General features: G+C 43.4%; 1 protein-coding gene across 17 annotated transcripts in view; it reads left to right on the top strand.

The window, feature by feature from the left end:
• The window catches only part of NFASC (neurofascin), a 139,557-nt gene that overhangs the window by 35,427 nt on the left and 79,380 nt on the right, over positions 1–24,750 (top strand). For all 17 annotated transcript variants that reach the window (XM_083172910.1, XM_083172911.1, XM_083172905.1 and 14 more), the window contains exon 2: positions 20,748–20,789. The gene's annotated coding sequence lies outside the window, so the exon portion shown is untranslated. The remainder of the gene's footprint in view (positions 1–20,747; positions 20,790–24,750) is intronic.

Raw genomic sequence — 24,750 nt, forward strand, 5'->3', positions numbered from 1 at the left:
CAGTAATTTTCCTTTTTGATCTACAGTAAGCTGACTGTTAACATTACACATTGAAAGAAAAGATTAAACATAAACTATATATATATATATGTTATTTATATATTATTACTGTTCTTACAATATCTTAGTTATAAAGTAAGGGGGGGGGGGGTACACACCAGAACGATTAGGGCTCAATTCCATCAATCTGGATCCAATTCCGACCAATTGGATGCAGATTGTATGTAGATTGGGCATGTTTACATCCAATTCCGATCCGATTCCAATCCAATGCACGTCCCCGCTGTCGTTTGGTTGTTTTACAGATCCTACCTGCTGCAGATAGGATCTGTAAAAGATCCATTCAACTGAATACAGAATCAGATCGGATTGGGATCAGATTGGATGCAGATCGTTAGCAGATTGTTAGCAGATCGTGTGCTCCAACAGATCGTGCGACCATCACACAATCTGCTAACGATCTACTAGCAATCAGGATCGTTCTGGTGTGTACAGGGCCTAATACTAATTTTTGTTTTGGGTATTTTGTTTTCATTCATGGGCAGTACATGAGGGCTCTTAAAGATTTTGCTATATACTGTATCCAGTTGCATCCCTGTACAGCTCTGTATTTATGTTTGCTATGTCAAATAGAGACAGTGTGCTCTGGAGATTCATGGGAACATTCTGAATTGGCCTCTATTCTATTTATAGAATTGCACACCTGCTACTATACCAGGGATCTCTATATTTCTTCATATTAACTATCCAAGGTACATTCCCAGTTTTCCAAATGTTAAGCCTTCATTACAAAGCTTGTTTGCCCAATGCAAAGTACACTGTGTAGATGTGTATGCTTGTCATGGGTACACTACAGAGGATAGAGAGGTCATTTATACCGACACAGCACAGTGCCAATCAGTGCTGGCAATACACTCATTGGTTTTTCTGTAGTTTGTTTTTGTACTGATGAAGACACGTTAGAATCTGATTATTTGAATCAGATTTTATCTGCATGGAAAATTTTGAAACACAGTATTGTTTTCCTGCATCCTACCCATTAATGTTTACTCTCTGTCCCAGTCTCTCAGTGCATTAACATATTTATAATCTGGCAAATAAATGAATGCTTTATTAACATAATATTTACAAAGCAGCAATGCCAGATTTTATGTGACACAAATATTGTTTTATGCACATTACAATCTAGTGCAGAAAGACAATTCCAGTGCCTGTGCAATGTAGGGCAGGGCTTTATCACATTATTACTATGGGCCCGATTCAGACCTGCAGCGGCCCTCCCTCCCAATGGTCAGGGAATGCTTTTGTTTTTTGGGGTACCCCCGGGAAATGTCGGCATTGTGCCCCCAAACTCTACTGCAATCAGCCACAACCAGATCCTTTTCAGTAAAAAAAATATTTTTCACTTCATCAGATTATAGAACGAGTTGGCAATCGATAATTGACAATTAATTGATAATAATTGATAATTGTATCCAAACACATTTAACTTATTTTATAATCCAATATAAAATAATTGCATTGAATGTTTGGTTAGTTTGTCTGAATATTTGTGCCATACGCTTCTTTATCATTTGTCCATCACTTCCACTACAGGGTCTGATTCAGATTTGGTCGCAAAAGGAAAATCTTTCTCAATAGGGCAAAACCATGCTGCACTGCAGGTGGGGCAGATATTACATGTGCAGAGAGAGTTAGAGTTGGGGGGAGTTTTTCTGTTTCTGTGCAGGGTAAATACTGGCTGCTCTATTTTTACACTGCAATTTAGATTTTAGTTTAATCGAGCTCTCTGCACATGTTACATTTGCCCCACCTGCATGGTTTTGCCCATTTTTAGAACACATTTTCCCTGTGATCAGGTCCGAATTAGGCCCCAGGTCCTTATTACCTTAATTCATGTCACAAATTACTCATGAATTTAAGAATGGTCTTTTTTTCAGACATTGTAACTGAACTGTACAGTGTGAGAATACATTTACAGTGGTATTTTAGAGCCTGTCTGTAAAGACCCATACACACTGGACAACTTCAGCTATTTAGCTATTTAGCTAAGCGATGCGCTTCAGCGCGATCGCTCTGTACAGTATCGCAGGTGTCCCACAATGCTTTGTGCTGAGCTTTCATGCTGAGCAGGGCTTTGCTTATTTTACTATAGGCAAAACCCCAGGATCTATGGAAAGCCAGTGAAAGCACTGGCTTTCCCTGCTGGCAATAGCGACGTGCCGGACAGTGCATCACGGTCACTGCAGGGCACACACACTGAGCGATCAGTGCTCCTTTTGTAAGCGATCTAGTCAGATTGCTTAGAAAACGGGCTGAAATCGCCCCGTGTGTATGCCCCTTTACCTATACTGTACTTCTTATTTGTACCTAGGATGAACAAACTTCAATGATTGTTGGCAAAAATGCCTGTGAAAATTAATAATTCCCTAAAAGTTTAAACTTATGTCTGTTTCTCTAACCTCATTTTAATATATTTTGAGACTAACAAACGGATGTGTTTATTAGGATACAGATCACAGTCCCATCTGAGATAATCAGGGAATGTGACTTTCAGGAGATATCTGTAATATCACCTGTGTTATGCTTTTCCTAAAGAGCCCTGGCACCTTAATCATTTGGAAACTGATATCTGTATGATTATAAGATTAAATGCATGGTGTGTTTCCCACTAGGCACATGACTAGGGGCACCACTTGCTGGGCGTAGTACATCTGGCTCCCCTGCATCAGAGTCACCGTGGGCCTCTGCCCCATGGAGCTCTTAAACTGAAAGCTTTTCACAGACACAGATGTATTGCCGCGTACAGGTATGTACTGTGTAATATACATTTAGTTACATAGTACTCATAGGGGCCAATACTATTAGGTGTGATTTTGGAAAAGAGGGTTTGTTTCACAAAACTTACATACAAGGCAGAAATGCGTTCATCCAAGAAATGTGCGATGCAGTTGGAAATGTCAATTTACGGGACTCGCGACAAAGCGAACTGATGCAAACATTACATTATTATAATCATAATGAATTATATATGGTAATTATTTGCTCATAATGCATTATGATTGTGAATGGTGTAATATTTGCACTCTTTTCCTGCATAGTTGGCATACAGTATGAGAATCAACGAATAGTAATTATCATATAGTAAATATTATAAAAGAAAAATTACAGAGTGAGGCAGAAAAAACTTTCCAGGTTTTAAAGGTTAACAAACTATGTATGATAATTGCTATTGAAAATGTTAGTACATAATCTAATCTAAATATAATCTAAAAGTGCCCGAAATACAGTTTATGTTTAACTGGTTTTGATTATGATTTTGTCATTTGTTGGGTTATAGTAGCCTTCAGTTCATTATTGGTTCTTGGTCGATGTTCGTAGAACTCAGCTTTCAGATAGCCCGATGGCTGTGTTCATTAAGCTGCTGAGGATTGTTTTCTGCCTTGTAATGAAAATTGTGCTAGTTAATGTAGCCGAGGAAAATGAAAGTGAGTTTTGTCAAGAAATTGCAGCGATAACACCAGAAATCACCTGCTGAGTTATGTGAAATGACAGAATTCGATGTGTATCATGAATGATGGCCACCTTCTGGATGATCTTATATTCAAAACTAACTGAAGTCAAACTGTATTCCATGCACTTTAATATTATGTACTAAAATATTGAATAGCATTTACTATGCCAGCTTTTGCTAACCTTTAAAGACTGGGAGTCCCCCTAAAACTATTTGCTTCCCTTTGTGTTGGAATTGGGTAAAGCGGCATACACACGTCAAGATTAACTTTTGTGCTAAATGATTTTGCATAGGCGATTTCCCTTGAACTTCCCGGTGTCTAGATTGAGGAAGAAGGGAAAGAACAGTATGTCCTTTTGCTGGTGCACCTAGGTTATTAAAATTTAACTTTTATTGAGTATTTATAAAATGGCTGCGAAATATAAAACACATTTAACATAAAGTGATGAAGAGACAAAACAAGACAATATAGTGTTTAAAAAAAGGTGGGGAACAGGTGGCACATTATGATGACCAAGTATGTTTTTTGTAATCTCAGTAATCGTTCTTTATTAGTTGTGAACTTGCTTTGCTGTGATGTATGATTTATTTCTCACGTTTTCCCCTTAATAATGGCTAAATAGCCTGGGAGTTAATAGTAAAAATTAGAAACCTTTTATGTCATGTTTTGTAGCAGAGATTGCTGGTGTCTAGATTGCCAATACACACACTGTGGTCTGTATCGCTATCGCACATTCTGTACTTACGGATTGACCTGACTAGATTTTGATTGCATGTGCTAAAGATTTGAGCCAGCAATGGCGACACCTAAGGTACTTCCTGATCTTTGCGGCCAACGATACGCCAGTTACGTTAGTTGCTACTTAACCGCTACGTAAGGATTTTTCGTCGAGGGAACCATTAGCACCATCATCCCCTCACGAGCTTGCTTCGCTTGCCACGCTTCGGGCTCAGTGGCTTGCTTCGATCACCACAGCTTTACCAGTGGTAATAGGTGGTGGCGTTGACACAGGAGGGTGGCATGGACCCAGGGCACAGTATGTAGGTTCTTTAGTGTGATCAGTGGCCGCAAAGATAAGAAAGTACTGGTGAATTTTCCATCGCTACTGGGTGTACACATGGAGTGATTTGTGCTTCATTTCTAAGCAATCGAGACAGATTGCTTCGGAAAAAATATTGGCCTTTGTTAACACCCCTTTCAATCCGCCTATGGTGTGGTGCATGTACATGGCCACATCATACATCATGCCTACACATGGAACGATGTGGCCATGACCCAGCACGATGGGTCCGCTGGAATCAGCAGGCTCGATGAAGGACCCATGGGCGCTCATCAAATCATCATGAAGCCCACACATGGTAAGTTTTTAAACGATTGGACGACCCAACTGGTCGGAAATTACTGAATGGTTTAAAAAAATCTTACCAACTTTGACAAATAAGCATCCTCTGCATCCTTCATGCAATGGCAGCCTGGCTTATTAGCAGTCTTTTGGGTTTAGCAATTTATAATCTGCATCAAGGGAATGCAAATGCAGAAATATCTCTCCAGCTGTAATTATGCAAGGTCTCTAATGACATTAATTCCCAAATCAATAGCATCTCGGTGGAACATTCTTGTAAAATAAAATGTTTATAGACTAGTTATTTGTGCTCCTGACTATCACATGCATGTAATGCCAATATTGAGGCATAAAAAACTTTTAGAGTACTAGAGATTCGCTTGATTTCCTAATACTAATGAGTTTTTAGCTTAAATAAGTTTTAATAATGCATATGTATGACTTAATTAGAATATTCCCATCCGAGGCTGACACGTATGGCCGAGGTGGAGAATAAGGGGAGGCAACTGACCGACACTAGGCCAGCCCTCTGACGAAGTCGATGACAAAACCCATTGGGCGTGGCCTAGCATTGTACCAGCTCCTACATTAAGGTGCTTTATCACCTTCTCTGTGCCTTATTAAGTGTGGTATTTCTTGCCGCCTCTTGTGTACGTGACCCTGTCCTTTGTTTGTCTGTATTGTGCATATTAAATTAACTTTTTAACGGATACAAGCACTATGAAGCACCTGTTTTCATTGACTTACAAGAATTTCAAAATCTGATTGTCAGCATTGGGAATGTCAACAGACATAGGGGGAGCTTCTTTAATCTAAAAATGCATTTAAAACCCTGTTATCTGGGTTTTTCCCACATTTTGGGATGCTCTAAACATCCCCCGCCAGGTTACCGCGACGGGGGGCATCACCAGCAAAAGCTTGCGGTGCCCCATAGAAGCCTACCATGACCCACCGTCGCCCAGCACCGACCCCTGCTGCCCCGCACCGACCCCTCCCCTCACCTGTTCTGCCCAGACCTGTGACCTTCTCCTCCCTGTACTATAAATCCTCTTCCAGGTGCAGGGAGGAGGAGAGCCAGCCCAGCCACAGCAGCAGCGCCAGCGCCGGGTAAGGGAGGTAGGGGGGAGCTGCCTGGACCTGCTGACTCACCGCAAAGTACAGCTCTTAACGCAAAAGCTGTCCTTTGCCATAATTATTGCATATGTTAGAGCATATGCGATAATTATGTCGGCGAAGGGTGGCGGAGCTGGGCTCGGATGTTAGAACATCCCGCCCATAATGTCGACAGGTGATTTTAGAGTTAAGATTAGTGTAAGGCATTGGTGTCAAACTCATGGCCCTGCCACAGTTTTAGCAATCCATTATATAAAATCTGTGGCAGGGCATACTGGGATGTGTAGTTCCACAACAGCTTGAGGGCTATGAGTGTGAAACCACCAGTGTAAGGGTTGGTACATATTAGGACAATATCTACACAACTTTCTGCATCAGAATGGCAAATCGTATTGATCATATAATGTGTACCTGCGGCTCCCACATACTGTATCGTATGCGGCATTGTTTGGTTGGCTGTGCTGCATTGCCTCCTGTGAGACCCAGTGCAGTGTAGTGAAGGGAAAACAAGATATCATTCCGTCATTAAATTGTCTTATGTGTACAGACAATCTGGCATGGTTCAGGATGATAGGAATTCTGCCAGATTGCTCATCGTACAAGTGTTTACCCTCCCTTAAGGTTCCCATACACTATGCCAATTCTCCGAGGGGAGAAGTCACATAGAATCCCCATTAAACCGCCCAGGCAGCAGGATTGCATGCAATACATGGTATGCTGTTCTTTTGCATACGATTTATCCCACGCGATCCCAGCAAGTACTATGGCATCCAAGAAATCTTTAGTGCAGCCCTTGCAATCTCCATATCTGATCCAATGTGCACAGGTTTGTGAAACGGATCGGAATCTGAGCTAAAAAACATACGATTCAGCACTTCCAAAAATCCATTGGAATCGGATGAAAAGTGCCTTAATTGCACAAGTGTATGTGCACCTATAGAGTTACTGTAGCCTTCCGTTAGGGTTAGGCTGCGGTTAGTGTTGAACTTAGTCTACAGTTAGGGTTAGGCTGCGGTTAGTATTAGAGTTAGTCTGCAGTTAGGGTTAGGCTGTGGTTAGTATTAGTGTGAGAGTTAGTCTGCAGTTAGGGTTAGGCTGCGGTTAGTATTAGTATTAGAGTTAGTCTGCAGTTAGGGTTAGGCTGTGGTTAGTATTAGTGTTATAGTTAGTCTGCGGTTAGGGTTAGTTCACACATCTGTGAAAAAAAATGCATTGTTATCATTCTGAATGTTCACATTCACGTCAGCATTCTGGCAATGTGAACATTATTTCACTGTTATGACAAGTTATGAATGACAACTTTGTGAATGTTGACATTTGAAATGATAATATGAGGTCCAGGTCAACATTGAAATATGGATTTCATATAACACACCTATATATACAGTTAAACATAGATTGCCATAAATGTCAGTGTCAGTATACTCAGACTGGAGTATGTAGATCAGCAGATCAGTGACCTCCCCGCTGGAAGTGTGGGTAACATTCCATTCCATTGATGGCCACAATGTGGGCTGCTGAGAACATTTCCCAACCTACTGAAATACAGACAGCTCAATGAAGTTGAACTTGTCCTTTGTGTGAAAGGCCAGAGCTGTTGGGTAGAAGGTTAAATACAGGATCACTGTGTATAAAATGTCACAAATCATATGTACTTCGTCGTGATGCACCACAAGTTTTTATTTTTGTTTTTTACACATTTGTGTCAGTGACTATCTGTTGTTTTGGATTGTGATGTTTGGTGTAATGCCCTTACATTGGCATAGACATTTGTGATAATTCCCTGCATTGTAGAGGTGTACACCCATTATATTTTTTTATGTTAACACTATCACCTCGCTTTCCTTCTTTGCAGGAAATGTGCCTGATGAGGGAACACCTACTTGCAATGATTACAAAACATAATGATATTTTTTCAGTTATTGCAGTCACTTATGTAGAATAAGGAAACACAACGGGATGCGGTCAAAATCCCGGTGGTCGGAATCCCGACGGTCAAAATACTGACGCCGGAATCCCGACTGCCGCAATGCCGGCACTTTCAGGATTTCATACTGAATCCAACACAACAGGGGTTTATTGTCTAATGCACAGATTTTCAACCTTTTTCAACTAGTAGCACACCAAACAAGATTTTCAAATTTCCAAGGTTCACCATTATACCCTCATGGGGAAATAAACACACACTAGCCCCCACAGGAAAATAAAACAAACCCATTTCCTCCCATATAAAAAAAATTACATTAGACCCCACATAAAAAGACATTCACATTGTCCTCCACACAACACAAAAATAAAACACATTTGCCCCCAGATGAATACAGCAAAGTACAGTAGAGTCTGTGCCAGGCTTATCTGCTTGCAGAACACAGAAGGAACCTTATGCTAATGCCAGCTGTTTTCAATGTGGAGTGCCCCAGGGTGTAGATTTAGAAATGCATCTCTGGCTCCGACGGCATGATGGTTGAAAAACGCTGGCCTAACAAACTTACCTGGAAAAATACCGATTTTTTTAATTCATAGTGAAATATATATATATATATATATATATATAGTTGTGTGTGTGCATGTGTGGGTTGGGGGTGTGCTTAAAAAGAAATCAGTTTAATGATGGGATTTAGGGGTTTATTCAGGTTGATTCGCAAGGCTGCGAATTCGCAGCCTTGCGAGTCCACCAAACCCCGCCCGGCGAACGACCGCCATCCCTGCCGTCCCCTCAAAGTGCGGCTTCACCCGAACAGCTGCAAATGGATGTTTTGCATAAACATCCATTCGCATGGCTCGGGTAACTGCCCACATCTTTCGATGGTCACTGACCATCGAATGATGTTTAGCGTGCACGCATATATATAAGTGACTTTTCAGTTACTTACATTTGCGTACATGCTGGCGTGGTTATAGGCGGGCAGCTGACATCCGGTGATGTCAGCCACCCGCCCCCCACACCCGCGTCACTGCCTCATTACCATGAGAATGCCCAGTGTTCTCATGGGAACGCCCATGGAACGCTGGGTGTTCCCATATGGTAATGGGGCAGCCCGGCACCCCCCCGCCCATCTCCGCCCCCCCCCCCCCCCCCCCCGCCGGCATGGGTGCATGCACCCCGCGACCCGAAAGGTTGCCGTGGGTGCACGCACCATACGCCTGCACATGCGCAGATACCCGCCTGCGCAGACGCGCAACATCGGTACTGCGTGCAAATGCACGCAGTACCGAATGGATCTGAATCAGGCCCTTAGTTCACTTTAGCAACCTATTATTAGGAATAAATCTAGGGTGGCTCTGAAATCACAGGGAAAATGTAGCAAATTATCAGCAAATTATCTGAGATAAAGCTAATATTCCATCGTTAATTATGATATTCTAATAGCCATTATTCATATCAGAACTAATCCCCGATAAGACATTAGTACTACTACTATATAATAACATTTATCGGTATCATTATTCAATACTGTTATACCCATGCATTGACAGTATATGGAACAGGAGCATAGAAAATAATGTTCTAGCCCAACTCCCATTACTTGTACAAATTCTATTTATCAACATCTTACATTTAATCCTGTAACTTACATTTAAGATATGTTTCTGCAGGGACTTGTACTTGTATGTGAATGTAATGTGTGTTGACAGATGCCAGAATGTTTTAACATGAAATTATAAAGCAGCTGATAAAGTTAGGCCTTTTACTTGACAGAACCTGAGGGAAGAGAATGTAAAAATAGACCAAGTGAGAGAGTAGGGGTCCAGGAGCTATCCAAGACACATCTCTGTGTTTAGCACATACCCATATTTGTAAGTCAAAGCTGCAAACATCAATGTTTTATCTTTGTTTCTCTTCAATATCATTGTTACACTAGTTACCAGCCCGTCAAAATGATGGAACAACATAATGGTAATGTCAGTGTCAGAAGCTGTGAGCGCACGAACGGAGCAACACTAGAATTGCTCCCTTGGGCACCATCTTGTGGCCGCCAGCATGTGCATAACACTTCCCCTCACAGAGGAGCAGCATTCACCTTTTATTATGCAGTGTATATATATATATATATATATATATATATATATATATATATATATATATATATATAAATATATATATAATTTTTGGAAGTAGTCCGCACTCTATTCAATGTGGAGAAAAAGGGGGGGGTGCTCCTACTGATGAATCAACATCAAGGTATAGGGAAATTGAAGAGGGCACTCACCAAATGGTAAAACATCAACTGGTTTTTATTGGCTTGGTTATCAGATGCCAATAAAAACCAGTTGATGTTTTACCATTTGGTGAGTGCCCTCTTCAATTTCCCTATATATATATATATATATATATATATATATATATATATATATACAGACTTGTTTACACATGCAGCAAACGTGTATTCACTGCATATGGAAGGACCAGCACCTCAAGCAAATAAATGCAAAAATGATTTAATGTGTAAGATCATAATACTCATCACATGGGTAGACAGCAGCTCTTAGACATCCACATCTTGTAAGTGGCAGCAGCACAGTAAAAGTCCACACCATGGGCAGTGTCCTGACGGACCGTTTCGGCGAACATACGCCTTTCTCAAAGGATAGCCACCAAATGCATGTATAATGATCACTTAAATACAGATGGAATGTGCCACACTTACCAATAGCCAGGGTCCGCTCCACGCCAGATCACTGCCGCGTTCCCGCCATGTCTGCGCCGTATCCCTCAGCCGCGTCATCGTCCTTCTCCCAGGAACCAAAGAACCGGAAGTGGAACTGAAAACGCTAGCCAGGGACCCGGGGAGCAGCATAAGCGGGCGCACAAGCAGGATATCAGTAGCGAAGCGTCCCTGTTGCTATGGTAGCGCGGCGTTCCCATTCATTAAGATTCACCAAACCAACATAACACCAAAACTACTATATAATTAAATGCTTATGCAGCATTCAACACCACAATATCAAAAAATACCAAACATAAAGAATAATACAGTGTAACATGAGGTATGTAGGACCGAGACCACGTATCACACTAGGGACGGGAATAACAATCCCCAAACAAAATAAACCGCATAATCACCATATAGGTGTGCAGTGATATAACTATCAAATAAGTCCCAACATTGTGGTCAATGTTCAAACATCTCTCATGATAAAACTATAATAAATGGGTCATAGGAAGACACATAAGCACAACAAGAAAAACAGAAAATACAGAAAATAACTTAGAACATAGTATAGGTCATAGGTCAAAATAGACCATATACGCCCAATCAGGTGCACCCATTTCTAGGACTAGATAAATATAGACATATTAATTTCTTCATTGAGTCCCTGAGGGGCCAAGGATTGAAGATTATAAATCCATTGACTCTCGCGTTGGAGCAGTCGTTTGTGTCGATCACCCCCTCTTCTCAGTGGGGGTATGTGATCAATAGGCATAAACTTAAATTCGTTCATTTTGTGTCCACAAAAGGCAAAATGTCTGGCAACCGGGGGGGTAGTATTGTCCACCTTTAGCAATGCCTTCTTGACTGAAGATCGGTGGACTCCTATTCTCTCCTTCAGAGAGCGGACCGTCTTGCCCACATAGATCTTCTGACACGGGCAGATGACCAAATACACCACATACTTGGTGTCACAGTCCATGCGATGTTTGATAATAAATTTTTGGCCCGTCTGTGCATGCTGCCAGCTGCTGCCTGTGATGATATATCCACAGTTGACACATCCTGAGCATTTAAAAGAGCCTTTTCTCGTACTCAACCATGTGCTTGGTTTATCGACTCTTGGACTAATGTCCGAATAGATTACGTGTTGTCGAATGCTCTGACTCCTCTTATAACAGAACATAGGAGGTTTTTTGCACATATCTCCTATCAGAGGATCTGTCTGAAGGATGTGCCAGTGTTGCATTATAGCCGCCCTGAGTTTACCAGACATAATAGAATAAGTGTTCGAGAACATCATTCTCTCCTCTTTGGTCTTATTCTTAGTTGCCATATTAAGAAGCTCCCCGCGGTCAAGTGCAAGACATCTCCTTCTAGCACCATCAACCTCCTTGGCATCGTAGCCTCTCTTAATGAAGCAGTTACTCATCTCTCTAAGGGTGCCATCGAGATCTTCCGGTCGGGAGGTAATCCGTACCGCCCTGAGAAGTTGAGCATATGGTAATCCGGCTTTTAGAGGTTGGGGGTGGAAACTGGATGCCAGGAGCAAACTATTCCTGTCCGTGGGTTTTTTAAAAAGCTTAGTGACGAATTGGCCATCAATCACAGACACAGAAACATCCAAAAAATCAATTGAATCACAACTCGCTATATGGGTGAACCTGATTGAGCCAGGGAGAGAGTTGCTTGTGCGCCCGCTTATGCTGCTCCCCGGGTCCCCGGCCAGCGTTTTCAGTTCCACTTCCGGTTCTTTGGTTCCTGGGAGAAGGACGATGACGCGGCTGAGGGATACGGCGCAGACATGGCGGGAACGCGGCAGTGATCTGGCGTGGAGCGGACCCTGGCTATTGGTAAGTGTGGCACATTCCATCTGTATTTAAGTGATCATTATACATGCATTTGGTGGCTATCCTTTGAGAAAGGCGTATGTTCGCCGAAACGGTCCGTCAGGACACTGCCCATGGTGTGGACTTTTACTGTGCTGCTGCCACTTACAAGATGTGGATGTCTAAGAGCTGCTGTCTACCCATGTGATGAGTATTATGATCTTACACATTAAATCATTTTTGCATTTATTTGCTTGAGGTGCTGGTCCTTCCATATGCAGTGAATACACGTTTGCTGCATGTGTAAACAAGTCTGTATTTAATTACGACCTGGCACTCAGAATTACTTGAGGAGTGGTGTGCGTTCCCTACACGCAACTTATATACCAAATCAACTTTGGATTTTTGGATATGCACCTGCCGAAACATTGTACATACTTTTGTCTAGTTTTATATTATTTTTTACTGTTTTTTTGTATTCCACTGTTTGAAACAACGGGATACATATACAGTGGATGCATTATGGAGGACATTACAGGCACTAAAAGATTTACAGACAAGGACATTTCTAAGATTCTATTTAATGATACTGCTGCACTAGCATTTGATCAGGATACCCCAGGGGAAATTTATGCAGACCTTCTTAAATTACGCAAAAGACTGGTTGAACTGGAATTGCATGGACTCACGTTATCACAGTATCACAAAGACAATCTGATACCCCGTGGGTTCCGGGTGCGAAACCAGCCTACATTGGGCCGGTCAAACAAGGAGTTTTGTACCCAGTGGTGCCAGATATTGAATCAGTGCAGCAAAGATTTAATGATCCTTGTTATACAACAAGTAAACAAAGATATTATTGTAGTACAACAGGAGATCAATCAGTGTGAAAGCACTGGTGTCTCCAGTTTGAATGATGATACTGGAGGGGAGTGGCTTGTCAAGTTAGAAGACGCTGTGTCTAAGTTTAAAAGTGAACTACTTATCTTTAAGAAAAGCAAGTATAGGAAAGTCAAAGAGGATTACCGGGATGCCAAGGTATATCCCTGGCTGACAGGCCAACCTATACGTAGAAACTGGAGAGGGGGATTTGGCAATAGGAGGAGAGATGAGGTAGAATTTACTGATGTCGATTCCTCTCAGAGTGAAAATGAACAAGCACCTAGGGGCGCTAAGGCCTCTTTTTTAGGAGAGGGCACGTCGACACGTACCAGGCCAAGGGGAAAAAAACCTGTAGAAGAGGTGGCGCAAAACACAGGAAAAAACAAAGGCCCCAAGGGGAGGGGGAAATAATGGTTTTTAACCTATCGACATATCAGCTCACCACGTCTGAATTAGAGGTATTGAACAAGGGTCTTACCTTTGTTCCTACCTATAAACAAAGAACTTTTGATTGTGAGACTGAACTATACCGCTTTAATCGTCAACTTAGGTTAAAGGACCATTTTGCTAGACATAAAACTAGCATATCAACTACCAGTGTTAGCCCCTTTAAGGTACGCTCAACATTTGATCCCCCTTGTAACAATGCATCCATTGATACCTTCATGCGGGTTGTCCGCAGGGATGTATTACCTGATTTTAAAAAATCCCACATTCAGAGATCCAACCTCTCACGTGAACAGACGATGGCCTTGAGATCATTACGTGATAACAAGGCAATCATTATCCGCCCCGCTGATAAAGGCGGGGGGATAGTGGTGTTGGATCGTGATAAATATGTGGAGGAAATCCAAAGGCAGTTAATGGATGCCACCTGCTACAAAAAGCTGTGTTTTGACCCCACCTCAAGATATAAAACCGAAATTGATTCCATTATTGGCCTAGGATTATCCAATGGGTGGATAGATGAGGGGACTTCTGAGTTTTTGATGCAGGAGTATCCTCGAATTCCCCTCATCTATGTTTTACCTAAAATCCATAAATCCATGACCTCACCACCCGGGAGACCCATCATCTCCTCCATAGGGTCCTTATGCCAGCCCATCTCACAATTTGTGGATTTCCATCTTCAGGCAGTGGTACAGAATACCCCGTTCTGGTTACGGGATACCACTCATTTCTTAAAGAAGCTTTCAGAACTTGACAGGCCACCACCCAACAGTATGCTGGTGACCATGGATGTCACCAGCCTGTATACCAACATAGGTCATGAGGAGGGAGTGGCTGCAATTAGGCGAACCATCTGCTCGAGTACACACTACACCGGTCCGGCAATTGAATTTTTGATTTTGTTAATTGAAGTCATTTTGCATAAAAATTATTTTCTTTTCGACAATAATTTTTATTTGCAGCTTAAGGGGACTGCGATGGGGTCCAACATGGCCCCATCGTATGCGAACCTGTTTATGTATGATTTCGAAAATAAACACATTATGTCAGATATTAATTTTTCAAAATTTATTTCAATGTACGTACGGTACATTGATGATTTGTTTTTTATTTGGACCGGTGGGGTGGAACTCCTGGAGAGATTTGTCATGCAGCTTAACTCTCTCCCTGGCTCAATCAGGTTCACCCATATAGCGAGTTGTGATTCAATTGATTTTTTGGATGTTTCTGTGTCTGTGATTGATGGCCAATTCGTCACTAAGCTTTTTAAAAAACCCACGGACAGGAATAGTTTGCTCCTGGCATCCAGTTTCCACCCCCAACCTCTAAAAGCCGGATTACCATATGCTCAACTTCTCAGGGCGGTACGGATTACCTCCCGACCGGAAGATCTCGATGGCACCCTTAGAGAGATGAGTAACTGCTTCATTAAGAGAGGCTACGATGCCAAGGAGGTTGATGGTGCTAGAAGGAGATGTCTTGCACTTGACCGCGGGGAGCTTCTTAATATGGCAACTAAGAATAAGACCAAAGAGGAGAGAATGATGTTCTCGAACACTTATTCTATTATGTCTGGTAAACTCAGGGCGGCTATAATGCAACACTGGCACATCCTTCAGACAGATCCTCTGATAGGAGATATGTGCAAAAAACCTCCTATGTTCTGTTATAAGAGGAGTCAGAGCATTCGACAACACGTAATCTATTCGGACATTAGTCCAAGAGTCGATAAACCAAGCACATGGTTGAGTACGAGAAAAGGCTCTTTTAAATGCTCAGGATGTGTCAACTGTGGATATATCATCACAGGCAGCAGCTGGCAGCATGCACAGACGGGCCAAAAATTTATTATCAAACATCGCATGGACTGTGACACCAAGTATGTGGTGTATTTGGTCATCTGCCCGTGTCAGAAGATCTATGTGGGCAAGACGGTCCGCTCTCTGAAGGAGAGAATAGGAGTCCACCGATCTTCAGTCAAGAAGGCATTGCTAAAGGTGGACAATACTACCCCCCCGGTTGCCAGACATTTTGCCTTTTGTGGACACAAAATGAACGAATTTAAGTTTATGCCTATTGATCACATACCCCCACTGAGAAGAGGGGGTGATCGACACAAACGACTGCTCCAACGCGAGAGTCAATGGATTTATAATCTTCAATCCTTGGCCCCTCAGGGACTCAATGAAGAAATTAATATGTCTATATTTATCTAGTCCTAGAAATGGGTGCACCTGATTGGGCGTATATGGTCTATTTTGACCTATGACCTATACTATGTTCTAAGTTATTTTCTGTATTTTCTGTTTTTCTTGTTGTGCTTATGTGTCTTCCTATGACCCATTTATTATAGTTTTATCATGAGAGATGTTTGAACATTGACCACAATGTTGGGACTTATTTGATAGTTATATCACTGCACACCTATATGGTGATTATGCGGTTTATTTTGTTTGGGGATTGTTATTCCCGTCCCTAGTGTGATACGTGGTCTCGGTCCTACATACCTCATGTTACACTGTATTATTCTTTATGTTTGGTATTTTTTGATATTGTGGTGTTGAATGCTGCATAAGCATTTAATTATATAGTAGTTTTGGTGTTATGTTGGTTTGGTGAATCTTAATGAATGGGAACGCCGCTCTACCATAGCAACAGGGACGCTTCGCTACTGATATCCTGCTTGTGCGCCCGCTTATGCTGCTCCCCGGGTCCCCGGCCAGCGTTTTCAGTTCCACTTCCGGTTCTTTGGTTCCTGGGAGAAGGACGATGACGCGGCTGAGGGATACGGCGCAGACATGGCGGGAACGCGGCAGTGATCTGGCGTGGAGCGGACCCTGGCTATTGGTAAGTGTGGCACATTCCATCTGTATTTAAGTGATCATTATACATGCATTTGGTGGCTATCCTTTGAGAAAGGCGTATGTTCGCCGAAACGGTCCGTCAGGACACTGCCCATGGTGTGGACTTTTACTGTGCTGCTGCCACTTACAAGATGTGGATGTCTAAGAGCTGCTGTCTACCCATGTGATGAGTATTATGATCTTACACATTAAATCATTTTTGCATTTATTTGCTTGAGGTGCTGGTCCTTCCATATGCAGTGAATACACGTTTGCTGCATGTGTAAACAAGTCTGTATTTAATTACGACCTGGCACTCAGAATTACTTGAGGAGTGGTGTGCGTTCCCTACACGCAACTTATATATATATATATATATATATATATCAGGGTTGCCTACCCTCCCGGAATGACCGGGAGGGTCCCGGAAATCGGGTCCCCCTCCCGGCCCCCCCGGAAATTAGGGCAACCCTCCCGCATTGCCCTGCAACCACCAGCGGACCACCCCACGCCGGGAGGGGGGGGGGGTGTGTCCGTACAATGCATAAAATAACGGCATTGCACGGCGTGGGGCGGGGCTTAATGACGCGATCACTCTACCCACGCCCCCAAAACAGGTCAGCCAGGCCGTGGCTCTGCCCCAGCACTGCCCCTATTTGCTCCGGATTTTGGCCCCGCCCCCCTGTCATGCTGAGCTGGCTGCCCTCTCCCGGAGAGGGCAGCAAGAAAGTCGGCAACCATGATATATATATATATATATATATATATATATATATATACACACACACACAGGATCGGTGCCTGGGTATTGGTATCCTAGGCAAAACTTCAGCTTACTGCTTTCCTCTCCACTAACATGTACACCAGTTCCGACTTTGCAGCACTTCAGGTGAAAGTGTGGAGGTGCAACTGCCACCTGTGGTTCAACAAGGATCCGTCTTCCTTCGCCAAAAAACCTGTCCTGTGTACATATTTATTATTATTATTATTATTATCATTTATTTATATGGTGCCACAAGGGTTTCGCAGCGCCTGTCATTACAAAGATGAGCAAAGGACAAAACAAGAAAGATTGTGATTTACAGTACAAATGCAAATTAGGACAAGTACATGGTAAATAAAAAAGACAGTTGCAGCAGTGGACACTGATGCAATTATAACAGTGGCAGAGATATATTCTAAGAAAAGCACATGAGGAGAGAGGGACCTGCTCATAGAGCGTACATTCTAAAGGTACGGGGCAGACAAACTGGGGTGGCACAGCTGGGATAGAAGCAAACATAAATATAGGGTTAGGATGAGAGATGGTTGGATTTAATGAAGAAGTGGGTCTTGAGAGCCTGTTTAAAGTTTTGTAGGGAGGTGGCAAGTCTAATAGTTAGAGAATTCCAGAGATAGGGTGCACAACGGCCAAATTCCTGGAGGCGGGAATGGGAGGAAGTAACCAGTTCGCAGGAGAGGCAACGTGCATACAGTATGTGGAGCGGAGAGGGTGGGTGGGAGTGTAAAGAGATCTATAACTCTAAAACTGCCCATACACTTATCCAATTTGAGTGCATCGGATTGGAGTCGGCTGCACATAAATTGTATGTGCAGCTGTGGGGTCCCGGCAGCGGCATGGAGCATGTAGCGGCAGATGCAGGGTTGCGGGGAGGGAAGTGGCTACTGAATACATTTTTTTTTTTTTAAAGACTATCCAACTGCTGATTGGCTGAGAGAATTCTCTCAACCGATCAGATGGGAGGCCGCTGATTGACTGAGAGAATTACCGGCCGCCCAGTCTTTTCAAAATATTTTTTTTAATGTAGCAGCTGCTTCCCGATCTGCTGACAGGCATCTGTCACTACATGCTCTGTGCTGCTGCCCTGACCCCACCAATCACCGGTGCCCAGACCCCGATGCCCGCACCCCTGACAGCTTTTTACATGCAATAAATTGCATGTTATTTATTGTATGTAAAAATGGCACACCAAGTGCCAAATGGTAAGAGAGCCTCCTGGGGAGATGCCGGGAGCTCAAGGGCAAACTGGTCCGACTTGTCTTGAGGACAAGTCGGACAAGTGTATACCCCATACACCTTAACATTAAATTCAGCTAAACTTGTGTAATATCACAGCGCCCGGCTTTGCTACGTTTTCAGCATAGGCTAAGCTACATTGTCCGCGTAGCCCAACGGCTGCCTAGTGTAAACAGAGTAGTGACTACGCGGCAGCCCTGCATAGTCAGCATACACATCACCCCTGCCAGCTCTCCCGGGGGGGGGGGGGGGGGGGGGGGCGCTTGTGCTGCCTGTGTCCCCAGGAGCACTCCTACCCCCACACAGACTCTGGCGCAGGCAGGGAGGCTTCCCCCGGCTCCCTGCAGCGTGCAAATTTATACCAAGTCTTGTGTACTAATTATACCTGGTGTATTTAAGTGTGCTTAAGCACTTAGTACTGAGAAAGGATACCGCTTTACGGACACAGTACCTGCGAAATTCACTTATTGTCCATTGGTTTGGGATTAACCACTATAACCACCCACTATTCATGACAGCCTGAACCGTGGCGAGGGCACGTGTTACGTGTCCTCCTGACCTGTTCTTACCCCCACTATCCACGTCGGTGTGGAGCTGATGTTATAAAGTGTGGCGAGCGCAGCGAGCAACCGAGCCCTTCTAGGGGCCACGGAACACATGTAAAGTAATCCACGTTCCCCTCGTGGGGCTCGCTGCTCGCGCCACACTTTATAAGATCATCTCCGCGCCGACGTGGATAGTGGGGGGTATGAAAAAGTTGCGAGGACGCGTAACGCGTCCGTTTGCCATGCTTGCGGCTAGTGGGGGTGTTTCAAGAACACATTCACCCCTTTCATATCAGCCAGGTTTAAATGGTCAATGGTGCCCACACAATGTAATAAGCGCTGACTGACTATGCTAACTGTGTAACGCTGACCGACTACAATAACTACGTATGCTCCGGCTAGGCACGAACGGGCGGGAACACTACACTACGCTGACTACGCTCCCTAAACTGCCAGCGCTGGGCACGTGAACACTCGCTGATTCTGACAGCGCCGCTACGCTAACTGCATATCGAATGCCGTGCTAATACACAAGTACCTATTATTTTTCGGTGCTTATATGTTAGTTGGGCGCCCACTATAGTTAGTACACTCATACCCCCACTATCCATGTCGGCATGGAGTTGATTTTATATAGTGTGCCGCGCGTATCGAGCCACCGAGCCCGAAGAGTGGCGAGCGTAGCGATCCCCGCGAGGGGTCGCGGAAAACTAAGCAAATAGCTTAGTGGGCGCCCAACTAACATAAGAACCTATTTTTCTTATACAGATGGAGCGTGTCCCATATTTGGCCGGCGCTCACCAGATCCCTTGCACAGGCGAGCGCCGGCGATAGAGACTGGGACGCGCATGCGTCTCACACGTACGTGCGTCCCAGTTTCCCGTCGGCGGAAACTGATGGGTTGCTATGGGCAACATCCCTTCTTCAATAGGACTCCCATCTTAATAAATAAACCCCTAGGAGTGTTATCACCCTGAACTCCCCATTGTCCATGATACACTGATCCTAAAGCTGGCCATACATCAGAAAGATCGATCTTAAGATCGATTGCGCTCATGATTGTGTACAATTTCCCTTGAAATCCCCGGCAGTCCTTGGTGGTTTTTGGACACGCAATCTACTCACAATCCATCATACAATCAGTCATACAATCCATCTCCTGCATGATTGTATGATTGTGTACATTTTACAATCAATTGAGATTGTATGATTGGGTACAATATCTTTCTGATGTATGGCCACCTTTAGCTACATCCAGATCTTTGCTAAATGCAACATAGACTGAATGCCTAATAGAGGGAATAGGGGGAAACGATCACAAAAACACCCTTTAGAGTATTCTGTCTCGCAACACCAGTTACAGCATTCTGGGCCGGATACAGAGTTGCAATCATAGCACAAAAACACACAACTGGGCAAAACCAGTGCGTGGTCTGAAATCCAAGCTGCTATATGAAAAACCCCTGTGAGTGTACAGCATAAGCCATTATATTCTAAAGTGTGGACCATTTAGGTATGCTTCTATTGTTTAGCATTAAATCCCCTCTCTTCTCTTGCAGATTGAAACAAGCATTGTGCAGGGGGACGTGAGAAGTATAACGGTAAGATGCCATTTGAGAACATGGTCATGGCCAGTTTTGGGCAGGACCAATAATCCATATGAAGGCTTTGGAAGCGTGATTGTGCTCCCCTCAGACTCTATGCCAGTAGGAAGCTATTGGTCTGTGCAGTTCTTTTCCTATAATCTTAGGAGCCTCAGCAGACCGTGCCATAAATACTTCACACTCACATTACATCTCCATCAGTAACCTTGCTGTGTATCATTCTAAATTCATCTTGTAGCTGGAATTTTAAAGGAATGTTCAAAAAAAGACAGTATATCCAGAAGCAGTATCTGTTATTGTAAAGAGTGTTTGTGCTTCAGTCACAGAGGGATCTCCTAGGGGCATACGGTGTCGGCGAGAGGTGTGCTAGGTGCGATTTCAGCTGTACAGTGTGTGCTATGCAATTTGGACTTCGGTGCTGGGCGATTTGAACTTTATACACTGTACTATTTGACCTACAGAACATAAGATTTTAACTACAGATGGAGCCCCCGCCAGTCACCAGGCTCTGCCATTTGTCGGAAGGGGGCGCGCTCATGAGACGCTTGCACGCCCGTTCCAATGGAGCTCCACACCACCGGTCCCTGTCGGCTGCTGCACCCTGCCCGTCTCCCTGAAGTGTAAACGGGCAGCGTTATACTGCCCAGCCGCCGAGTGACTTAGACGGGCGTGCGTGTGAGACGCTCATGCGTCCCAGTCTAATGGAGTCCCTCTCAGCCAGCACTCGATAGCGGAGACATTCTGGCGAGCGCCGGCAGTGAATGAGACGATCTCCATCTTTACATAAGATTTGGACTCGTTTACCCTATGTAATATAAATATGTAAAGTACATAAAGCATGCGATTCCCTACACAGGGTGCAATTTGAGCTAGACACGATGTGATGTAGTACAATAATACCTGCCTGCACATACTATTTTGCCTTCTGATATGGACTGCACAGGAGCGGGCATCGCATTGCAAGGCAAAATAAACATGGTAACTGATTAGGTCCCTGATTGGGCCCAAGTGGTGTTGACAAGCATTAGGTTGACACCACTAGGTCGACATGCATGAAGGTGGGCCTGACTGAAGGTCGACATGCAGGAAGGTCGACATGACTGAAGGTCAACATTGGTTAGGTCAACAGGGTCATTAGGTCGACCCAAGCATTAGGTCGAAAGGTCGACATGGGGTTTTTCACTTATTTTGACCCAACATGTGCCGACAGGCGGTATTTCACGCCCTACCATTCACAAGGGAGTGGTGGGAGAATGAAATAGTGTGCCTGAATCATGGCAAGCGCAGTGAGCCATGCGAGGGGACGTGGTTGTACATTTCAGTGTCCATGACGACTGTGTCGACATTGTATCAAAAAAGAGAAAAAAAATCCATGTTGACCATTTGACTGTCGACCTTCCCCATATCGACCTAATGTTTGTGTCGACCTAATGACCCTGTCGAACCGAACCCATGTCGACCTTCCTGCATGTTGACCTTCAGTCATGTCGACCTTCATGCATGTCAACCTAGTGGTGTCGACCTAGTTGGTGTCTATCCAATGATCCCCATTGTAGTAATGAACTATTTGCATATATTAAACTATATGCAGACCTTTATACATAGCTGTGGCTGGGCTACTCCTGTTTGTGTACTTCCACTGGCAATAGCACAGTCCTTGATACAAAACATGTATCTGAAAACAATTAAATGTACACAGAAGTCTGCATACCTTGCAATTATGTCTACTTACCTCACTGAACGTAAGCTCGGTACACATTAGTGACACTGCACACAATATGATATCTCTCATGATTTCCCCTGAAAGATTTTTTGTGAAAACTGAAAGATTTCACAAAAGATTGCTTCAAAGATATCTTCAGCGGCCACATCCAGAGTATAGCTGTCATTGACAATATAGTCAGGATTTAGCTGCATATACAGACGACAAGGGGTTTGTTAATAATAGTAGTGAGTACACACTAGACCACAGGTCTTCAACCTGTGGCCCTCCAGATGTTGTGGAACTACATATCCCAGTATGCCCTGAGGGTTTTTGACATGCTCTTATAAAAAAATGTGGCAATGCATGTTGGAACATGTAGTTTCACAACATCTGGAGGGCCACAGGTTGTAGACCCATGCACTAGACAATATGCACGAAAATATTGTTAACGAGGGTCTTTATCATGCATTGCCTTTAGCATATTGTCTAATGTGTATGCAACTTTAGCCTGTGTGTGAACAAAATTATTGTCAGCTGTGTAAATGGACCTGTATTTAACCTTGACCCAGTGTCTGCAGCACTGATCTGCTTGGACTTTTCAATAGTCTGAGTAGGCTGCTCTTGGTACCTTGGACAGTTCCCTGGGCATGCAAGTCTGCTTTGTATTGACTGAAATATACTGACACTTTGTAGATACTGTATGAGTGAACTTAACTGTTTCAGTTTTGATTTAAAGTCACAACTACTTAGTTTATGCTGAAAACCGTTTATAAAAATGCGATTGTAAATTCATTTATTTCTGTGAATTAATAAGCTAATTATCCTGCCCTGGTATTATTATTATATTATTATTATTATTATTATTATTATTATTATTATTATTATTATTATTATTATATGCTGCAGCAAAATTCTGCAGTGTCATACCATGAAAAAATAGAACACCTATTTCATCCCATCTAAAATAGAACTCCCATCTTAGTATATTTCCCCCAGTATATGTAAATATAGTAGCCAATTATACAATAAAACCTAATAAACAGCACAGACCGAAGAAAAATACACATTCAAGAAGCCTAAATTCAGTACACAAAGAAAGGAAGCATACTACATAAGGAATACTATGCAAGGTACAGAACAACCCAATACGCAACCAGAATAAGGCATGACTTAAAGACACACCCCAGTGGATTAAGTACTGTAGAGGCAGGAGACAGGATGATAGAGGGCGCTGCACATGACACTGACAGTATAATAGAGGAAGGGGGGGGGGCAAAAACAAGATTGGCAGATGACAGCCATAGATTGTGGTCAGAGGCAGCAGGACCAGCAAGAGTATGTTATTATTATTTTTTCCTCAATTTTTTTAACTGTCAGCAAAGCATTTTCATTATCAAAGCATTATCTTGGCCCTCACTATATACAACCATGCACTACTTAAATGCTTTTGCATGACAATGCACATTCAGCAAAGACTAAGTGAAGCCTGGCTAGAGCATATTCATTTATGCATTTAACACATATGGTGCTGAAGGAAAATTCAATTGTGGGCAAGGGGGCAGAATTGCTGTTTAAATGAAACACTGGCAATGACAGCCCCGATTCACCCCCTTCGTAAACTCGCACATGTAATAGTCTGTGAGAACATGGAAATTGGCATGTCATTCCATTTCCACTACTCTCAGGGGGGGGGGATTATATTCCTTTCACAATGCAAATGCCACCTGGGATTTGGTAAAAGGTCCATCCCGGGAGCAATCCGGCATTTGCGATGCGAGGTCCCCCAGAGCAACCTGGCAATAAGCCGGGTTGCAAACATCATCGGAGGGTGGGGCAGAGTGGGCGGGGGCGGTGTCTTCGGGGGGTGGGGAAGGAGGCAGCGATTGGAGCTGACGCTGCCTCCTCCATAGAGTGTGAGCAGGACCTGGGTCGCTCGACCTAGGTACCCGTTGCACACTACACAGCAACCTGGGTCAGAATACCGGGTTTTTGGAACCAGGTCATTTCAGAAGACCCTTTCACATCGCTCATCGACCCGGGACAGCCTGGGAACAACATGGGTCGACCTGGGTGATTTGTGCAATATGAAAGGGGTATTAGTAGCCACATGTTTTCCCATTTAATCATACAACAATGTGATAGGGTGCGAGTTGTAAATTCACACAGAATTAATAAAAATAGTTATGAAATAATAGCCATACTTCATATACAGTAGGCAAGTTTGACAGAAGCCTTATACAGAATTTTAATATG

The sequence above is a fragment of the Crinia signifera genome, chromosome 2, assembly GCF_055691185.1.
Source record: "Crinia signifera chromosome 2, ASM5569118v1, whole genome shotgun sequence".
NCBI lineage: Eukaryota > Metazoa > Chordata > Amphibia > Anura > Myobatrachidae > Crinia > Crinia signifera.